This window comes from Gymnoscopelus microlampas (assembly GCF_963454915.1).
Source record: "Gymnoscopelus microlampas genome assembly, chromosome: 20".
Classification (NCBI taxonomy): domain Eukaryota; kingdom Metazoa; phylum Chordata; class Actinopteri; order Myctophiformes; family Myctophidae; genus Gymnoscopelus; species Gymnoscopelus microlampas.
The window spans coordinates 22,224,777-22,241,257 of NC_139957.1; positions in this window are offsets into that span (position 1 = coordinate 22,224,777).

The window sequence follows — 16,481 nt, forward strand, 5'->3', positions numbered from 1 at the left end:
CATACTTCATGTTCCCATGCTTTGCTGCTCCCACTGCCAGAGCCATCCAGGGCCTCTATATAGCTCCTCTTATCTGCCCTTATACTTCTCCTGACTGTTCTGTTTGCTTCCGGGTACTCTACTTGGGCTTTTGCTTTTCCGGCCTGTGTGTGACTATTGTTCCTAGCTGCCTTCCTCTGTTTCCTCTCCTCTATCCCTTTCAGGGTCTCTGCTCTCATCCATTCCTTGTGGCTATGCTTTGTCACAGCCCCTGTAGCCTGGCCTACCAGGGCCTGTGTTGTGTCTTGTGTACTCTTGTTTGTGTCCGTCACAGGGCCTGTAGGTTGGGGAATTGGGGTGCAATCAGGTGCATTGGGAACAGTGGCCAGGTGCTCCCAATGCACCTGATTGCACCCCAATTCCCCAACCTACAGGCCATGTGACGGACACAGACACGAGTACACAAGACACAACACAGGCCCTGGTAGGCCAGGCTACAGGGGTTGTGACAAAGCATAGCCACAAGGAATGGATGACAGCAGAGACCCTGAAAAGGATAGAGGAGAGGAAACAGAGGAAGGCAGCTAGGAATAACAGTCACACACGGGCCAGAAAGGCAAAAGCCCAAGTAGAGTACTCGGAAGCAAACAGAGCAGTCAGGAGAAGTATAAGGGCAGATAAGAGGAGCTATATAGAGGCGCTGGATGGCTCTGGCAGTGGAGCAGCACAGCATAGGAACATGAAGACCCTATATGACACTATTAAGAAGCTATCTGTGTCCAAGGTGTCCACTGGATGCCATTTCTTTTGAGATGTAGTTGTCTTCATGACCCAGTCAATGGCCAGCAGGAACAGAACACGTGACAATAGGCAGCCTTGCCTCACTCCTGTCCTCACATGGAGGGCATTGGCGAGTTTTCAGATGGTCTTCCTATCCACACTGTCTCAAACGCCTTTTCACATAAAATTAAATATAATAAAATTGACATAGGTGAGTTCCACTCCAACGACTGTTCCAGAATGACCCACAATGTTGAAATCTGGTCTGTGCAGGATCTATTCTTAAGGAAACCAGCTTGATGGCCTTGAGGTGTGGGTCAACATACATCTGCTCCTCTTCTGACGCGCACATCTAAGAGATCTTCTGAACCTTTTTCCAATGCACACATGGTCGATTAGTTTAGGTGTCATGAGGTCTGGTGATACCCAGGTTGCCTTGTGTATCCTTCTGTGATGGAGGAAACTCCCGCCGATGACAAGGTTGCTTGTGGCACACAGGTTGATGAATCCCATTTTCATTAATTTCCCCCGAGCTTGCAGCTCCATTATCTCCTCATAACCCCGGTTGTCGCTGCCGATCTTTTCTTTGAAGTGGCCCATGGTGATGATTATGTTTCGCCTTGGGAGGCGGGCCTGGATGATTGACAGCAGTCTGTGGTAGAACTCCTCATTGACATCCTCATTGCTCTCATTTGTTGGGGCATAGCACTGGATGTAGTTGTCATCATGTGGTGTGTCTTGGGCAATTAAACCTGGTGGCGCCCACCCCTCTCCAGGTTGGAGGCAGTTTAACGTCGTACCCAGGACGTAATCATGGACCCAGTCACTCATCATCACACTTCCGAAAAAAGGCAATCTCCAACTGTGCCAAAACAACCGGTCTTAGTCTTATTAGCCATCCCAGAAAAGTTCTACTGAAAATAATACTAAATAGGTTAAAACCTCAAGCTGAACTGATAGCTGAAGAACAGGCTGGATTTAGGGCAGGGCGGAGCACCACAGAACAAATATTCAACTTAAGAATCCTCCCGAGCCTATGGAATGGAAATCCACGCTGGAAAAAAAAATGATGACCAACAACAACAATGGCATCTGCTCAGACATCAAAGTCAATGGACAGGCACTGGACACGGTGTCTAGCTTCAAATAGCTCGGAGCAATCCTGTCCGATGAAGGATCCAAACGGGAAGTCCTTGCCAGAAATGCCCAAACAACTGCTGCCCTGGCAAAACTCAAGCCTATATGGAAAGACAAAAACATCAGTCTGGCATCAAAGGTGAGACTACTGCGCTCACTTGTGATCTCAATCTTTCTATATGCTTGCGAAACCTGGACCCTTACAGCAGAGCTACAGAAGAGAATACAGAACACGGAGATGAGATGCTACAGAAGACTCAAGGGTATCTCCTACACCCAACATGTCACTAACGAGGAAGTCCGGCAAAGGATCAGCCAAGCCATCGGCCCACATGATGACCTGCTTACCACTGTCAAAGCGAAAACTGAGGTGGTACGGACACATCACCAGATCCTCAGGCCTCGCAAAGACCATCCTGCAAGGTACCGTACAAGGTGGAAGGAGACGAGGGAGACGGAAGAAAAGAAGGGAAGACAACATCGGAGAATGGACTCACATGAAACTCAGTGAGGCAATGAGAGCTGCTGAGGACAGAGAGGGATAGAGCTGGTCATCAGGTCTGTGGTGCCCCAACGACCCTCCAGGGTTATGGGATAGGTACAGGTAGGTACAGCAGCACTGGATGATGTCCATATTTATCCTCCACTTTTCTGTTCGAAAACAGCCACTACATTTAAAAAGATGTTCAAAAATAAGTTAAATTAAAAATAAAATTAAACAAATATAAAACATTATAATAAAGTATTCCAACAGTTAGTAAAAAGAAAAAAATCCAATGTACAGTAGCCAAAGTTGACTTAATACAGGGATTAATGCATTATTATTGAGGAGTAATGGGTGCATTCATTTGTATACTTACCGAACTTGGCACCAGCTTTGGACATGAATCGTATGTATATGGACAGAATATTAGTAATGCGTATGTGTAATGTGCTTCTTTTTTGACATGGATACGTGTGAGTGTGAGTGTATGTATGTGTATCCAAGTGTGTAGCCATGATATGGGTGTATGTGCTTTGGTGTGTATGTATGAAAATATGTGTGTGGAGCTAGAATATATTCTGTGACCAATTAGCCACAGAGTATGATATGGTGAAGCATCGAAGGTGCATCGGTGTGTAAATATGGACCCATATTCTGTGGTCAAATAGCCACATAGTATGGTGAAACATAGAAACAAATTCTATTAAGTGAAACCTGACTTGTTTCCTGTATCTGTTCTTGGACAGTCTCTCCTTTTGAATTATCCAATGCATTCAGTTTCGTTACATCAGTGTTTTAAAACTGATATTTCGTTTTTGTTTTGAAACTTTGAAACTTTGAAACTTTGAAAATCAAATGAGCAAGAGCTAAAACAAATGAGTGTATCGAATAAACAAGATCCAATAAAACAATAGAACAAGAGCTCGTACAACTAGTTAGCAACAAGTAGGCAAGGCGAAGATAATCTCTCATCGGCTTCAGCACCTGGTCCATACGACCACACTGGAACAGTGTTCGGACGTTTCAGGTGCCTACTCTGGTGTTGGCCTTGGTGTTGAAGATCGGGGTCAAGAAAGAAAGAAAAGAAAAATGCTCATTAGATTGTTCATAAAATAATAGGATCATAAGTAGCACATTCTGATTTTGGATTGTATAGTTACCTTGCCATGATGTAACTCCAACGATGGGCGAGCAATCAAAAATAGTTGGTCCATTGGTTAGAAATTAGTCCCGTCCCTTCCCCACCCCCCCCCGCCCCCCAACGCGTCCCGTCGCGTCCCGTCCTTTCAAAAGACCTTTTGGACCTTTTGAAATGACCAGGTCCAGGCCTGGATTTACAGAGGCTTATGTCTAAAAACACATTGACTGCAAATGCTCTCTCTCACACACACAAACACACACACACACAAAATAACAGCCACAACACTACCAACATAGTCGTACTACAACCTGAAAAGAACTACTTCGTAGATTCAACCTGTAAACAATAACTACACCAACCAACATAGTCATAGATTCAACGCCGGCGTTCCGATTCCACAACCTGAAAAAAAAAAGCTGCATAGCAACATCTTTAACCACATCAACACACATACGACACAATCACACATACGCCACCAGCAGCGTCCAACAGCATACGCCCCATCCAACAAACTGCAGCATGAGCTGCAGCATCCAGCAAAGGTAAAGGAACATTTTTTCCTACTTTGAGGTGTCTTCAGAGGAAACGCCCGGCGGACCGAGGTATTTGGCGGAGACCACCAGTGGAGACCGCCGTGCGGTGACCAGAAATCTGATCACTCAGCGATCAACCACAGTGGAGGTCCACCGAAGACCAGGGTCAACAGCGCGGACGAATCCCCCCCATGCGGACGAATCCATGGATAGAGCGAGATCTCCATCTCTGAGGGCATCCTCGGGTTGAGCCTTCCAGCGGCATGAGAACCTCAGTCTTCTGGTGTATGGGAGGGTGTTCTACTGTAGGTGAGAACCTCAGTCTTCTGGGCATTCAGGGCACAAGAACAATCTCAGCACAGTCTGTGTCTCCACTCTGAGAAAGAAAGAAACAAAGAAACAAATATTAATTCAAGTGACCGAGAGCCAGATATACGTGTAGTGTTCCTGTCACAACATACACAGCCTAATGTATCAAATCAAATTCTATTTATAGAGCACATTTAAGCTATTGTGCAGGGGCATTTAGATTCATCATAAAATATATTTTTTAATATTCTTAAACATTTGTATTTCTGTACATTTTTCCATTGCATTACAAAATACAATGATAATGCATAGATTGAGAATTGAGCTATTGAGTAGTAGAACAATGGTTCCCAAACTGGGGGTCAGGACCCGCAGGGGGGGACCCCCCCAAATTATTTTATGGGGTCCCCAGATGATAAGCTTAATGTGCAACATTATGTTCTCACTCAACGGTAAACAAACCAACATACAGTATAAGTGTATACAGCAGGGGTCTTCAACGTTTTCAGCCCAAGGACCCCCTAGCTGAGAGAGAGATGAAGCAGGGACCCCCTAGCAAAGAGAGATGAAGCAGGGACCCCCTAGCAAAGAGAGAGATGAAGCAGGGACGCCCATATTGTATACAATTGTGTTTCAGATTCAACTTTTTTTGTTTACGTGGTCTGCTCTTTTTTCCCTCTACACCTAAACCTCTTTGCCAAAAATAGCAGATCTACAAGCTCACAACGCCACGCAGAGCTTGTAGATCTGCTATGTTTGGCTAAAGTTCTCCTCAGAAAAGGGATGCTTCAAGTGGATAAGGTAAAAAAAAAAACATCACACAAAGATTTGGCGGACCCCCTGTAGTAACTCTGAGGACCCCCTAGGGGTCCCGGACCCCCTGTTGAAGAGCCCTGGTATACAGGGTATCTGCACATTTATAAAGTAACAATGTAAGGACTTTTAAGACCTTTTTAATACCTCTGAAATGACAAATAAAAATAAACTAATAATAATTACTGCGTCCAAAGTAACCAAATATACTATAAAAAGATTGTGATACTGTACATTGGCCAAATTGTCAAATATTACCTAATAAAGGCAAACATTTTGTAAATAGCCGATCTACAAGCTCACAACACCTCGCACTGCGAGGCGTTGTGAGCTTGTAGATCGGCTACTTTCATAATATTTATCTGTGGAACCGAGTCAAACTGAACAAATGTCAAACTAAAAAGCAAAATTCAAATATGATTATGTTGGGGGGTCCCCAGTTCAACTATGATTGTTTTGGGGGGGTCCCCAGTTCAAATATTATTTTGGGGGTCCCCAGTTCAAATATTATTATTTGGGTGGGTCCCCAGTTCAAATATGATTATTTGGGGGGGTCCCCAGTTCAAATGTGATTATTTGGGGGGGGGGGGGGGTCCCAGTTCAAATATGATTATTTTGGGGGGGGGTCCCCAGTTCAAATATGATTTTGGGGGGTCCTCAGTTCAAATATGATTATTTTGGGGGGGTCCCAAATAACATAACATAATAACATTATATTATACTATTATCATAGGTATACCATTGTAAACTAATTGTACGATTATTGGATTATTATTACATACTAGGTCATTATATATCATATATTATACATTATCTATAGCTTACAACATAACATGCACACAACACTTTTGTACACTTATGGTATGGCCCAACACAGAAGACCAAGCCCTGATAGACTGTAAACTGTGGGCTCAGACCTGTGTCCACAAAGTCAGTAACAGACAACAGTGGGTTCATTTTAGTTACATTTCTTAATCCTTGAGTCCAAGTCCTGTACCCTTTTACAATGAGACTGTGGATGATTGTGGGTAAGCGGTCCAACTAAGGTGGGACTCAGGGTGGTTGGATGCCCCTGCCATGCACAGCCCCCAGTGAACATGCCTCACAAAGTTCACTGGTAAGTTTATTCCATTAAAGTTCATAAACCCCTGAGATGAGCACAATTTAGGAGGGCCCCCTCTGGTGGTCAAAATAAATCATTACACATCTCTCCAGTTGGGACAGTTTTTGGGAAGTGATAGATAGGCCAGTGCACAAGAGCATTTAATTTGCCTTTTTAAACCATCAATAACAATACCTAACCCTAACCTATCCGAACCCTGTTCATTTTCAGAAATGAACACTTGAAAGCTACACTTAAGAGAAAACAACATATCAGGAACACAGGACACTGTCAACCCATTCAATCTGGGAACGTGTCTCTGTCATTTTAGATTGTTTTGGCTATTCAAAAATAGCAGATCTACAAGCTCATAGCGCGGCACTATGAGCTTGTAGATGTGCCGTTTAAATAAATCTTGAACATTTTTGCAAATGCTTCTGGGGATCCGCGGCCAAATACATATCATTTTGTGGTCCTTGACATGAAAACCACTATTATACTGTAGCAACATGTTTTTTTTAATGATTTTTGTAGAATTTCATAGAATCCCCCAGAAGCAAAGATTTGAGTTAAAAATGTTTGCTTTAAATATATATATATTCAAAGATTTGCAACAATTTCCCATGATTTTTCAAAAGAATAGCAGATCTACAAGCTCATAGCGCGGCACTTTTGCAAAAAGACTAACATTTTTAACTCCGATCTGTGCTTCTGGGGGTCCCTGGAACAAATTATTTTCAGATGGGGGTCTGCGGCCAAATACATGCATAGCAAAATATGTATTCTTTCAACAAACAAAAAGATATATGTATTCAAAGATTTGCACACATTTTCACGATTTTTCAAAAACATTGCAGATAGCGTTGCACTCTGTGCCGCGCTATCTGCAAGCAGCGAATGCTTGAGCTTGTAGACCTGCTACTTTTGAATAGCCAAAGAAATTTAAAAATGACACAGATGCGTTCCCGGTCTTAATGTGTTAACTGCAAAAGACCCTGTGAGGGTACATTTTTACGCTCATGCACATCAAACTGGGGGTCCTTGAAATTAAAAAAAAGTTAGGAACCAAATGGACCCTTTATGGTTCTGTAACTCTCAGAGTTAAATCAACATTGATTTTACAATATAATTTGGGATCCCGGAGTACTATACTTAAGTACAATTCTGAGGCGATGCGACGCGTTGTGAGCTTGTAGATCTGCTATTTTCAAACATTTTAGTTCTTTTACTTTTGGTACTTTAAGTACATTTTGATACCAATACTATACATTGTCTTCATTACAAGCTGCTAGAGCATGCTGTTGAGAATTTATCTGCATTTTTTTAAAATCTGTTTCAGACTTTTCACCAATGGCCTGATGCGGAAATATAATATGTCCGGTGGTGGGCAGCAAAACAAGAGGGCGTTCAAGAATACAAACTTCTTTTCCCTCATCCAGGGTAAATAGAGCGTCGCAGTTCCCGCCCACTTCCAGTTGCCGGAAGTAAATACTCAATGCATTTTTCCCATTGACTTTTCCGAAAATATTTATATAAATTAATTTAAGCCTAGAATCAAGCTATCCAGGATGCTGGTGAATCATGACCATAAAACGTTTGATTCTGTGAAAAAACTTTTTTGAAAACGGCAAAACAAAGGGTATTTATTAAACATAGTATATCATATCATTAAATATAAAATTTAAAAAATCACAGAAAAAAAGGTTTTATGGTCATGATTCACCAGAATCCTGGATGGCTTGATTCTAGGCTTAAATTCATTGATATATAAATATTTTTGGAAAAGTCAATGGGAAAAATGCATTGAGTATTTACTTCCGGCACCCGGATTCTGCGCAATTGCGATGCTCTATAGAACAATTGTCTGTGCTAGTTCTTTGTTGATGCTTCTTCGTGTTATAAATGTGTGACTGCCATGATGACATACATTAACAAAATATATTTGTCACTGTTTTGATTGCAGAAGCTGTTCGGGAGAATTTCGCAGAGGCAACAGAGGCCCAGGTCAGCGCATTAATAGAGACACACGGGCGGAAACGGAAGGCCTACAAATTCACGCCCACTTTTGAGACAGCGCTGCTACTCGGGGTCCGTTACAACGATGAACTGCAGCTCTCAATGCAATCTTTATGAGAGGCATTGTAAAATACCGTCATTTCATTGGTTAACTACTGAGGCTGTAGCGACTTTTTTGGTGTTCTAATAAAGTGTCCCATTTGTTTGATTTGTCCTTTTTAATGTCCCATATCTGTCATCTCGATATACTACCCACAATATACTATAATATACTCCATCAGTATGTCAAAACCGCTAGCATCGGAGATCTAGACTTTAAGTGGTCGCATGGTATATACGTCACGGACGCATCCCTTGAGGTTTTCAATACCCAGAAAACTGGCGAAAGTGGACGTTTTCAATATGTTTTGGTCATTATCTCTGGAACAGAAGGTCCAATCTGCTCAGTTCAAAGCTTGTTGGGTGCGTGACGTTGAGGACATTAAGCACGCAATGACACATTTTCGGGTTATTTGTTTTTTTTTAGGGGAGGCGAGATCTTAGTTGGGCAGGCGACCGCCTGTCCTGCCTCTACAGTGTACACCACTGGTCGGCGCTCGGCGCTCGTAAAGACAGTGATGTCACTGAAATGCGACAACTTGTCTGTCTGCCGTCTACCCTCTGCTGTGTTAACATTATGGGTAACTCGTTAAAGTGGCAAATTAAATGTGAAACACATCAACTATTAAGAAAACAAGAAGATATGTTGACAAAGACACTCCATACATTTGGAAACATATTTTTATTTAAATCAATATCGTCTCCAGTTAATGCAGGATAATTTTAAAAGTAGGCTAATTCTCATATCCTCTCATAGGGAATGCATTGAGAGCTGCAGTTCGTCGTTCTAACGGACCTCGAGTAGCGGCGCTATCTCAAAAGTGGGCGTGAATTTGTAGGCCTTCCGTTTCCGCCCGTGTGTCTCTATGGCCGACCACTTCAAGCAGGCGCCAGCTCGAAGTGGTGGCCGGGGGGGGTTACAAGAGTCCAAGGACAAATACCCCAAAATGACTTTATCAATTACTCACCCCATGGAAACTTGAAGTCATTGATTATTATTTTTGTCTCATTCATAAGCCAATAATTTGATGAGCATTCAATATACCAGAGCTGTTTCGCCAATACACAAGCAGCAAGTTTGACCATTATTAATATTATGTATCAGTCACTCTATCTACCTGATTTGTATGTAAATACACAGAGACAGAGCCTCACCTCGGCAGAAGGAGCCCACGTTGTCCACGCTCTGGCGACACACGCTGCACTGACGTTTCTTCTTGAACGTCTTCTCCTTGAAGACGTGAGGCTCCCCCTTCCCCGCCTGCAACGTACAAACACACAAACAAATGTACACTGTTACAACTACAGTACATGATGAGAAGTGCTGAATAAGTCTGTTGTGGCCAAGAATCCATGTTGGACCTGTTTCCAAGAGTTTGACTTGGCAAATGTACAATCTGTGCTGACAGCACTCTCATGGTTTCTACACAGCATCTTAGTTTTTCTTTGACAAGGTGACAACAAAACGCATGATGTGGACTGACCTAATCTCCTCTCATCAAAAGAGGAATAGAACAAAAAGGGAAAGAAAAGCTGTACAGAAACATAAGGAGAAGTATGCTATTATTATTGTCCTGTGACAGCAGCTATATGTCTGAGGTGGAACAAGGTGTGCGTGCGCGCTCTTTCTACCTGCCTGCTGTACTGTACCTCTGTTCTGGTTGTGTAACTGTCTTCAAGTACTAATCCTTGTGGTGCGTGTGTGTGTACTGTGTACGTGTGGCGTGTGTATAATAAACTGAGTGTGTGTGTGGGGAGGGATCAGAATGTGTATGATAGTCAAATATATATGTGTGTGTGCTTGTCTATAGCAAAGTGTACCCACAAGTATAGTAAAGTTCAACAAATTGTTATATCTTGGTTTGGTTCTTGACTCTTACCTGCACCTCTCCATTGTTTCACTCAGTATGAGGTGAAAAATGAATAATTGTTGAAACATGTATTGTGATTGAAATATAGTTGAGGGATAGTTCTGTTCAAAGTAGATCAATTTTAACAAAAATACATTTATTTATATCCTGTTGTACAGTATAAATAATTATGACATTAGTGTTACACTCAAAGCTATTTAAAATATCCAGAAAGATAACAAACATAATGTAAATAAATGGTCAGAACATCCTGGGACTACATTACCACATTTATCAAGGTAAGCATAACAGGCTAAATGTGGTCCCTTTAGTATTTTTTTAAAATAGAGAAGCTGGATCTGCATTAAATATTGAGGCTGTTAAATGAATATATGTCTTGTAAAGGTAGTAAAGGTTTAAAAAAAGGTTATAAACCCACTGGTCTATAGCATTGGTTCTCAAAGTGGGGTCCGGGGACCCCCAGGGGTCCTTGAGGGAGTTCCAGGGGGTACCCAGCTAAATGATGGATAGTTAGGAACCAAATGGACCCTTATGGTTCTGTAACTCTGAGAGTGTACAAATGGAACCAAATTGACCCATAAGGGTCCATTTGGTTCCATTTGTACACTCTCAGAGTTAAATCAACATTGATTTTACAATATAATTTGGGATCCCGGAGATAGAAATGCTGTTAAATGGGGGTCCGTAGCCTATAATGCATGTCAAACTGGGGGGGTCCTTGAAATTAAAATGGTTGAGAATCACTGCTAGAGCCCTAAAAATCAATCAATTTGGGGGTCCTTGACATGAAAAGGTTTAAGAACCACTGGTTCATTTAGACACTTCAGCTCAGAAATAACCAGACTGTTAATGAACCATTTACCATTTATTAACCATTCCCATATTAACCATTATCATATATGCAATGATATTGCATTCAAGTTTGGCGGTGTGACTCTGCTCAGGTGATATTAAAAGATTCCCTGAGCAAAATGTCACAGACCTTCAATCACAAACCCCCCAGAGCAGAGCATAAAATACAGTTTTACATATAGTAGAGGACCTGGCTAAGATATGTATGCATTTAATTTAGGAGAGATTATCTCAACTGTTCTTGGCTAATATGACCCCAGGGAACAATTTAGGAACTATGAGAAATTCTCTATCCGGGGCGAAATACTCGGAAATGACCACGCCCCTTTTAAATTGACCGCTACTTCAAACATGGCTCTATCTTCTACACTGTTGGAGCTACAGATTTTCTGGGGTGCCCAAAATGTTCACAATACTCATGTTTGTGGAACCCATGCCCGAGCCAGCAACCCTCCAGGTCATCATAGTGCCAAATCCAATATGGCCGCCACCTGAAATAGGTTTTGTCTATAACTTTTGAACCAGATGAGCTATGAATGCAAACTTGGTGTCTAAATATTTTTTGACAATTAGAAACATGTTGGAATGCTTATCTTTATGACTGGGTGTGTTGGAATGCTTATCTTTATGACTGGGTGTGGCTGGACCTCTACTTTGCATATTTTAAAGATGCCGACTATCTGACAATTTGTTTTACTTACCTTAATCTTTGTCATTTGTGGCAAACTTGGTGTCTATTTTATGCTTTTTGAGCATTAGAAACACATTGGAATGATCATATTTATGATTTAATCCATCTAGAGCCCTCTTATTTGCTTATTACAAATATGGCATATATCAAAAATGTTATGCAACATAAAGTTTCATCCAGAGTTGTTGGAATGAGTTAAGATCAAACTAAAGAAAAGAAACAACCTGTGTATAGATGTTGAAACAATAGAATAATATGAGTAGAACCCAAATTATACAGCAACAGCCAGTACAGTATACAGAGCAATACTCAGCATGAATTGAATACTATCATACTAGTCAAGGGTGTATAGATAGACACACACACTATATACACAATATTGTAGGCACCACTTTTTGTTTTTTATGATTGTTGTTTTGTGCTAATAGAGTGTGTGTTTGTGTTTGTGTTTGTGTGTGTGTGTGTGTGTGTGTGTGTGTGTGTGTGTGTGTGTGTGTGTGTGTGTGTGTGTGTGTGTGTGTGTGTGTGTGTGTGTGTGTGTGTGTGTGTGTGTGTGGTACTTTATGTATCAGTGCTGTTGCTACACCAAGACAATTATGTACAATAATACATATTGTTCAAATTATATACACCTATGATAGGATTACATTTTATGCTGAGCATTGTTGCACATACCGTACTGGCTGTAGCTGTATACTTAGGAATGAGTTCTATTCTTAAATCATTCTATTGTTTCAATAAAATTACATCTGTAAGATACATTGGTTGTTTCATAACATAGTGGCCATATTTGTGATATGCATATTAGAGTCTTCTAAATAGATTAAATTATAAAGATAAGCATTCCAACATGTTTCTAATGGTCAAAAAACATGATTTAGACACCAAGTTTACATTTGTAGCTCATCTGGTTCAAACATAGCCAAAACCTTTTTCAGGTGGCGGCCATATTGGATTTGGCCACTATGATGATCCCGAAGGCTGCTGGCTCGGGCACCCTTGCTACATCATTAGAGCATGCCCTGGGTTACATCTGGGACACATGTGGTGCTTTTAGATTGATTCACGCAAAAATATTCTTATGGCCCTGGACTGTAAATAAGTTGACCGTTTTTAGCCGTTTATTTAAGCTGTTCTGAAATAAAATATATAATTTGACATTTTACACTTTTCTATTTTTCCCTAAACATGAGTATTGTGAACATTTTGAGCACCTCAGAAAATCTGTAGCTCCAACGGTTTAGAAGATAGAGACATGTTTGAAGTAGCGGTCATTTTAAAAGGGGCGTGGTCATTTCCGAGTATTTCGCCCCGGATAGAGAATTTCTCATAGTTCCTAAGTTGTTCCTTGGGGTCATATTAGCCAAGAACAGTTGAGATAATCTCTCCTAAATTAAGTGCATACATATCTTAGCCAGGTCCTAGACTAATAACATTGAACCTTCAATGCATAATTAAACTACCGCAATCATAGTACAATCCATAGAACACAGTACAATACACAGAATCATAGAACCACAGTACAGACACAGAATCAACCTATAACAATATGAACTAAAAGCCACGGGGAGGAGGCCGGGTAGGTGGAGGGAATTTGAAAACAAACAGCTGTACACCCAGCTTAGACAGCGAAGCACATAGACTGAACAGAGAACAGAGGCTGCTTAAATGAAGCGCCAGAGTTGCACTGTGGGTATCAGGGCGTGAGTAAATAGGCTCTATGCACAGCAGCCATATTGGGAATGAATTGGGCCCCTTCCTTACTTCCTTCATAGGTGTTACCATGATACTAATTAAGGCTCTGTTCCATTTAGTGTGGCATAGTGGTTGTCTTATTTTAACGAACCCCCATAACTCTGAGAGTGTACAAATGGAACCAAATGGACCCTTACGAATGGAACATTTGGTTCCATTTGTACACTCTCAGAGTTACACACCCACCATAAGGGGCCATTTGGGAACCAAAATGGAGTGTTTCTACTTTCTAGTGAGCCAACATGCACGATATCAGCACCCTGACCAGAATGGAACAGAGCCTTCATTAGTATCATTGGTAACACCTGTGAAGGAAGTAAGGAGAGGCCCAATTTCTTTCCAATATGGCTGCTATGCATAGAGCCTATTAGCTTGTAGCGAATGAGAATGACAAGAGGTTGAACGTACTGACTTAACGGAGTACGACTGTATAACTTGTTAGCAGATGGGGGGGGGGGTCCGGGGAGTGTGAATGAAGTATATCAACATTCTGCCTTCCGTGTCTACATGAACTATCGTTACACTGAATTCTATACAGTCAGACTATAGTGTTGGACTTGGGACTGACCTATGAGCAGCACAGCACAGGGACCAGGCTTCGTAGCGCCATCGGTAGCAGGGTTTGACGGGACAGGGTTTCTGCACTGCTCCATCTGGAAGGGGGGCACGGCCTGCCGTCCCCCTGAGGGTCCTGGACCGCCAACCTCCGGCGCCACAGCTTGCCTGGAGGACAGAGAGACATGAAGACACACCGTGGAGACAATGAGAGACTGATCAGTACTGTGGTGGACAGTAACGGATAAAAGCGTCTGCTAAATGACTGTAATGTAATGTAATGTAAATGTAAATGTACTTGAGTGTGTGTGTGTGTGTGTGTGTGTGTGTGTGTGTGTGTGTGTGTGTGTGTGTGTGTGTGTGTGTGTGTGTGTGTGTGTGTGTGTGTGTCACACGCCACAAGGTATTGGCATCAAGTTTTCAAATGTATAAAAATGTACAGAATAATAATTGTAATATATGGTTAGTAATAATCTAAATCTACAAAGTAACAAGTAACTAAAGTTTTCAAATAATTGTAGTGGAGTAAAAGTACAATATGTGTCTCTGTGTAGCAAATTGGAAACACTCCAGTAAAGTAAAAAATGTACTCAAAGTACAGTACTTGAGTACATGTAGGCAGTGATGCTATGCTCATTTGAGAAGTGGTTGCTCTCTATTTTAATGACGTGACGCGCACGTCGCTTAATACCTACAGTACAGGTCACACAATGGACAATTGATATGCATATAGGCTAATTCCTATGTTAATGTACCTGGCGTGAGTCGGGAGCCTTTGTAAACTTTGATGAAGTGTGAATTTAAAGTAGTTTTAAATCTATGCGTGTGCCTGCGCGTCCCCCTGGCCAAATAAGTGGTTGCTCGGCGTGCAACCCCGTCCACTGAGCATTGCACCCCTGCATGTAGGCCTACTCGGTTACTTTACAGCACTGACTATTAGGCCTGTGTGTCATCGTCACAAACACAACTCAATAAAACATATATATATTCACTTCACACATATGCTACATTGTTGCTTTTTACAAGTAACATAAAAGTTAAATGACTCGCAATTCCATCAATTACTTTATTTCTAAGCACTTAATTAGCCAAACTCACCTTTTTAACACTCTTTTAGCTTAGTTTTAACAACAAACACTTGGTCGTGTCTACTCTTGTGTTTTCTGTTGTGTGTGTGTGTGTGTGTGCGTGCGTGTGTGTGCGTGTGTTCTGTGTTGTGTGTGTGGGGCTGCTGCTCCATTGCCGCCTTCTGTCCCTTTGATGTCGCGCAAAGCAGGTGGCGCGGTGACGTCATAGTAAGAGCGGGCATGAAATAGCAGATCTACAAGCTCACAACATGTTGCACCGCAAGGCATTGTGAGCTTGTAGATCTGCTATTTCAATTGGCCGCAATGTACATAGGGTTGAAAGTGGTTAATGTATGTTTTGTAATAATAATATATATCTACAAAGTAACTAAAGTTTTTCAAATAATTGCAGTGGAGTAAAAGTACAATATTTGTCTCTGAGATGTAGTGGAGTAGAAGTAAAAGTACTGAAAATTGGAAACACTCCAGTTAAGTACAAAATAAACTCAAAATTGTACTCAAAGTACAGTACTTGAGTACATGTACTCGGTTACTTTACAGTACTGAATAGGCCTCAATAAAAACACATATATTCACTTCATATCAAACAATGCTTCATACTGAATAGTTGTTGCTTTTTACCAAGTAACATAAACGTGAAAATTACATGCGAAGTCATCATTTCCTTTAATGTATAAGCACTTATTAGCCAAACTAACAACACCTGTAGAAAACTCACCGTTTTGGAGATAATTATCTTGTTTTTTTTTTTTTTTGTAGCTTGCTCAATGCTTCACCTCCCTAATAAACACTGATAACCTAATATTACAGTATGAGTTGTTTTAGTTCACTATAATAGTCTTTTTACAAACTTTAACAGACATTTCGTCTTGTGGCTCCGCTGGCTCGGCCCGCTCGCGCTGCTATCCCTGTGGTCGCTTGTGCGAAGTGCGTAGTAGACAGAGTGACGTCACGCTTTGATCTTTCCCGAAATGCGCGGTCCGCTGTGGGCGTTTCTACGGCCTGGTCTCAGTAGCAGGGGGCGGGGGGCTTTAAAATAATGATTAAAAAAAACGTGTATGTTTTCTTTTACCTTACTTATATATTTTTTTGCTCCAGCAAAAACATTTAGTGTTCAGTCAAAAAAGCAGTGGTGGAAAAAGTACTCACATTTTCTACTTAAATAAAAGTACCAATACTGCAACATAAAAATACTCTGTTACAAGTAAAAGTCCAGAATTAAAACATGTACTTAAGTAAAAGTACACAAGTATTGGCATCAAAATGTACTTAAAGT